Source organism: Globicephala melas, chromosome 1, assembly GCF_963455315.2.
Source record: "Globicephala melas chromosome 1, mGloMel1.2, whole genome shotgun sequence".
Lineage (NCBI taxonomy): Eukaryota > Metazoa > Chordata > Mammalia > Artiodactyla > Delphinidae > Globicephala > Globicephala melas.
The window spans coordinates 29,393,461-29,399,460 of NC_083314.1; the positions used below are offsets into that span (position 1 = coordinate 29,393,461).

Sequence of the window (6,000 nt, forward strand, 5' to 3'; positions counted from 1 at the left end):
CTGGGGACTCCCTTAGACTTGAGGCATTCGATTCTAATTTCCCCAGAGGAGTCCCAAGTAACTTCAACAGTGGGGAACAAGTTGATTGACTTTCTAATAGATACCGCTCCCAAAACCTTCCCTATTTATCTTAAGAGGCTTGTAAATATTAAACAAAGGGGAAACAAAGTCATCCTAGGAAAAACTTGCCTGTATCTTTGAGATGCAGATGTCCTATTTGGTCTTCTCAGGAGGCCTTATCTCTGCCATCTTTTTAAAATACAAACTTTGAAAGGAGGGTAAAGTAATTTAGAAATTGACTTGTCAAGGATAAATAAAAATCCTAAGTGTCTTTTCTGTGAAAATTTAGCCATTCAGACAAGGGAGCTTGATTTGTTCCCTCTGCCAGAAACCTAATTTTAATCCAACATCTTTTGTAAACTGATGGGTTTTACATTGCTGTACCTGACTCAGGGCTGAGATTTTAAAATGAGAACTACGAGGTCTCTGTGTGCTTGTATGTGTCTTTGTCTTCGGATAACATTGCTGAGGTTGATTTGTGGATGAGCTCTGTTTAATTGGCCTAAAGAAAAGTAAGTGCTTACAAACCAACAATTCTAAATACAAGAGAAATTGAGCTAAATGATTTTCAGGTTCACATGAACTGGGAAATATTCAGTATTAAATTAATACCTGGTATTCATATTTTTTTGTTGATCTAATTAATATAGACATATCTTTAAATTCATCAACATTAAGTATAATACTTTTATTGTGCCTAGGTTTAATATAAGCTAAATAAAATCTTGTTATATCTGTTGCAAATTTGTCAGCAAGGAAAGTAGTTTGATGAGAGGAAAGGTTTAAGGAAAGAAAATGCAAATGAGATAAGAGCTTTGGGTGAACTTTTAGAAATAATTATATTTTAGGAATGTTTATATAAAATTAATCTCTCCAGTTACTCAACAACTCGAAAATTAGAATTTTTGTGCTAAAATAAGTTAAGTGATGGAAGCTTTGTGGAAAGTGGACCCTGAGAAAAGAGTTTTGTGCATGGTCAGGACTGACTAAGTTTAAAATAAGTTTAATTGAGTAAATGAATTTTAAAAGTAAACTGGTGCAAAACTTGGATTTGGCTTTTCTCTCTGTTAAGAAGACAATGTTTCTTAAGATGTTGAACTGGCTTTGATAATAGATTTTAAGTTTCTTTACATCTTAAGTGATCTGTTCTGTATTTGCCTTTGAAATCTTTTATTGTTACTTTGGCTAAGTGAATAACTATTGTTTCACAGTGACCTGTGATCCAATCTGACTATTTTAAACCCTTTTTGATATTTTTTTGACAAAACTTCCCAAATCAAATTATAATGAAGTTCCTTTGACCTCTAGCTAAATTTGGGATGTTTCAAAGGGCCCCTGAAACACCCCAAAGAGAGATATTAACTAATTATGTTTACTTGGTATGTTGAATTACATGGGAAGTTTTGTCAAATAAATAATAAATCTTCTTAGGTTATATTGTATGGCAAATGATACAGGTATTCTAGAGATTATATGGAGTTCTTAAAATTTGATATGTCCTGGTAAAATGTTATCAGTCATAATTCTAGTTATTATCTGAAAGTGTTGCATGTCACAGCAGTAACCGAGTTACTTTGTCAATTGCATTGTAATCAGATTTAAACGTGCCTTCTTAAGTCTTTCATCATTATAGACAGTTATGGCTTCACTCTGATGCCTTTGCAGAAATGCGTCCTCTTCAAGAAGATTTATAGAAAAGACCTTTGGAGAAACAAGATTCTGGCTTTCAGACCATAATGCTGAACTGGGTAAGAAATTGAAAAATTCTAATGGGAAAACCTGTCAGCTTCATAAAGTTATTAACAAAGAGAAAGTTAGACTGAGTGAACTGGTGAATATGGTTATATAATTTTTATGGTTTCTATCTGAAAAAGTACTGGTTTAAATCTGTGTTTTCCAGGAGTGAGGAAAACTATCCCATTAAACTAATTACAACTTACAGTAATTTGGTAAATTATACCTTTGTAAACAGAATTAAAACATTTATCTTTTTCTCTCTTCCTGGTTGATCCTGCCAATAGCATATGCTTGTCTCAGAGATTAAGCCATGCATGTCTAAGTATTCATGGCTAGTACAGTGAGACTGCAGATGGCTCATTAAATCAATTATGGTACCTTTGTTCAATTATTATTGCAACTGGATTATAACTAGTTATACTAATCATTGTTTTAATTTGTTCTTTGTTTCCAAATTGCTTGTGCTTTGTGTCTCCCTGCTGTGCTATATCTTTGTCAATGTTACCAGCTACATTACTTATATCCTATTTTGTAATATTGTTGTCCCTTACAATACCCAATGTGTAACCAGGCCTCCAACAAAACTTCTATGGCTAAACATCTTGAGAAAATAGATCACATTTATAACATAAAATAATTGTAATATTGTGATTCTAGGTATGGGAAGAAGCAACAAGGGGAAATGTCTCCTGGATCATAATTAGATAGAGGATCCAGAGAATCTTTAACTATAAGTAGGGCTTACTCCAAAAATTAGCATCTGGAGTGGCATATCAAGAATTTTAGCCTGATCTGGGATGAGCCTCCCAGAGCCATGGGACAAAATTTGATCATGAAATGTCTCCCAAATATTGGTCAAATTCCTGACCAAGAGGAGAGGATCTGGGAAATGGAATATTTCCTGCCATATCAGGCATCAGCAATTGCAGCCCTCAAACGTGAGGTGGTGAACCCTGAGGAAACTCGGGAAGGAGAAGAATACCTGCCATCTAGCAGCCATCAGACTACAGTCACTCCTTATGGTAAGCCCTGAGAAATCTCAGGATATGAAAATATGGGATATAGGCCCCAGATAGCTGAGGTGTATATTAAAGGAAAGATTTCAGTGAGCCCAGACTCTTGCATCTTCCCTTATATAGAACGCTAAATTCCTTAACTTGAGATGCTGCCTCCCAGGCTTGAAGCCCTCAAAATTTCCACCGAATAAATCATAACTCTCAATTTTTAGGTTGTGAATATTTTTAAAGTCTACAGGTATAAAGGAGACACTTTCCAGAGAGGAACAAAAATAACAACATTTGGAAGACTGACACTGATGGCGGACACTCCCAGAAAGATCCATCTGACAAAGCAGTTAAAATGGTCATCACCCCTTTTTCCACAAGATTGTGGAATGGACATTGACAGTGGGGAATTGTAACAGGGAAGAGCCAAATCTGTTGGATCTGTTTCTTTTACTTTAACCTTTGCTTTCTGCTGCTCTTGTTCACTAAAAGGATACTGTCCATACATAATGGCCTGCCTCAGGGAAACCTGCCCCTCTGCCTGAATGTGAAACCAAAGTGCCTTTGTTCATGGAAGCATCCTGACCCTGACCACCTGTGGATGGCTGCCAGAAAGGCAAAATTAACACATCCCCTCCCTGACGGTGGCCATTTCAGGGGACATTTGCAAAACTTATGGCCTTGTACTTTACTTCCTTATCTCCTCCCCCTCTCTGTTCTATAAAAGAAACTGGCATCCAAACCCCTATAAGAGGGTTTTTGGAGACATTAGTCTGCCATCTTCTTGGTCTGCCAGCTTTCTGAATAAAGTCATATTACTTGCCTCAACACCGCGTCTCCAACTTATTGGCCTGTCGTGTGGTGAGCAGAGCGAGCTTGGACTCGGTAACATAATTAGTAACTGCCTGAGTCCACCCTTTGGAACTCAAGGAAGACTAGGAGGCTGAAGCCTTTCTCCTACAATCAAGGAACAGAAGACCCAGCAAGGCTTTTGTACCTGGTAGTACCCTGCAAGGTCCTGCTAAGTTCCATCACCAGGCAAAAACTACTGACCCCAAACATGTAGACATTGACTGGTTGGAGTCAGAATATTGACAATTGAGATTCCTGAAACACCACCCTGCCAATCAGAAAATTGTCCACAAGCTGATCATGCATGCAACAACCCTCTCCCCTAACACTGTCTGTGAAAACACTTGCCTGAAACCAACAGAGAATCGGGACTTTTGAGCATGAGCTGCTTAGTCTTCTCGTTTGGCACCCTGCATTATATGCTGAATATAAGCAGGACCTTGTGGGGCCCTCCCAGGTACAAACCCTTTCTGTGTCCCCCATTTCTTGTTTGTAGGAAAAAGACTTCATCATCCTAGACCTTCCCTGAGTTCCAAAGGGCAGATTCAAAAAATACTAATCAGAAAAGTGAGGGAATGCCGAAACAAAGGAGGAGCAATCATGAAACAATAGTGCAGTGATAAAGCAGGGTCCTGGTTCCTCCTCAAGGAATATACATAACAATACCTTTGAATTTTTCTGAGGGAACTAAGGCTCCCACCTAGGTGGACCATGGTAACTTCAGGCTGAGCAAAAGAGTCCTGGAACACCGCCCTGTTACCTCACCACCAACCAATCAGAAGAAAGTCTGCACACAGTGGAAAATAAGACTCTGATCCCCACTCCAACCAATTAACTGTAATTAGCTTCCCCTTTCTCCCTTTAAAAACTTTCATGGTCCAGCAGAATCTTCAGAGTTGGTTCTTGGACACAAGTCCACCTTCTCCCCAGGTTGCTAGCCTCCTGAATAAAGCAGCCTTTCCTTTCCAATCAACACCTGTCTCAAGTATTGGCTTTCGAGCAGTGACCAGCTGAAGCTGAGTTCAGTAACAATGCTGTACTTTCCTTCACCACAGTCCAGAGTGAGTAGATAGGCTTTGCTATGCATCAGGTGAGCAGACCCAGGGTCTGTTCAGTAACAGAATGATTCGTGAATTGGATAGTATCCTTTCTAGCAAATAGAGGAGAGATCCAAAATGAGAAAGGGAGAAATTTTTAAAGGCAAGCAAGAAAGTCATTTAAAAAAAATTATTTCATGCTTAGGTAACCTACCTATAGGGTATGAAAGGGGACTATGTGGCAGATTATCTCACCTTTCTTTGGGGGATGTAAAGGATTACCTCATTGGTGCTAACCAAAAATTCCACATTGACTGATTAGGATAATATTCCTGGGGGACGTTGTAAATGCTGTTAAGTTAGGTAGTAAGTCCTGGTTTTAGCACAAGTGACTCCATTTTGGGTTCATTGTTTCTTTTTTTAACATCACTATGAAGTGGGTACTATTGGAGAGGCAGAAATTTTTCTCTATGCTTCTAGGTTCTTCTGGCTGGTATAAGGAATAGTCATGAGATAGATTAACAGGAGAAAATCAAACAAAAGTTTAATAATACATATACACGGGAGAGACCCAGGAGAACTGAGTAACTCCCCAAAACGGCTGAAACCCTCAACTTAAATACCATCCCCAGCTGAAGACAAAAGAGGATATTGAGGGTGGGGAGAGTCAGTTATAGGAGGCTACCAGGAAAATCACAGTAAACAAGAGTATGGTTGTTATGCATATTTAAGTCATTGCCTTCTCCATTGATAAGAGTTCCTAGAGGTTTGGCCATCCTCTTCTTGGTACATCCAGGGAGACATCCTTACAAATGTAAATGTTTCTTACAAAAGTGTAACTCTTACTTGGTTTTCAGAGTTTTTCCCATGTCTGCTGTTTCTTAGAAAATAACCAGTTTGCAATAATTAATATACCAAAAAGACATATTTTAGGATGAAAAATTCTGCCCCCCTACAGTACTGTTGTAATTTTTATTTTGTATATGAGTGGACTTGCACACAGAAAACTTAAAGAACTTGCCCTAAACCATATTTGTGTGGAGCCAAGATTTGAACTAGGGGAGATTGTTTTTAGAACCTGTGTTCTTTACTTCAAAGATAAATCTGATTTAGCTCTGAATTGTGAAGAGTGAGAGTTTAAGGAGTTTCTTTGGAGACTCAGTGCCACTCAAGATGACTGGGGGTGGCTGGTGGGATATTCAGACTGGAGTAAATCCAGATGGTTAGTCTCCTCTAAAAGAACCTGCAGCAGAGCAGAATTTGTCACCCTAAAATAGGTCTCTGGCATTTTAGTTGTTTTAAGCTGGATA

The 6,000-nt window shown here is 38.5% G+C and overlaps 1 long non-coding RNA gene across 3 annotated transcripts in view; it reads left to right on the forward strand.

Annotated features, from left to right (window-relative positions):
- The window catches only part of LOC138842307 (uncharacterized), a 51,012-nt gene extending 47,394 nt beyond the window's left edge, over positions 1-3,618 (forward strand). For all 3 annotated transcript variants that reach the window (XR_011376687.1, XR_011376686.1, XR_011376685.1), the window contains exons 4-5: positions 1,726-1,808; positions 3,045-3,618. This is a non-coding gene — a long non-coding RNA (uncharacterized lncRNA). The remainder of the gene's footprint in view (positions 1-1,725; positions 1,809-3,044) is intronic.
- The last annotated feature ends 2,382 nt before the right edge of the window (positions 3,619-6,000 follow it).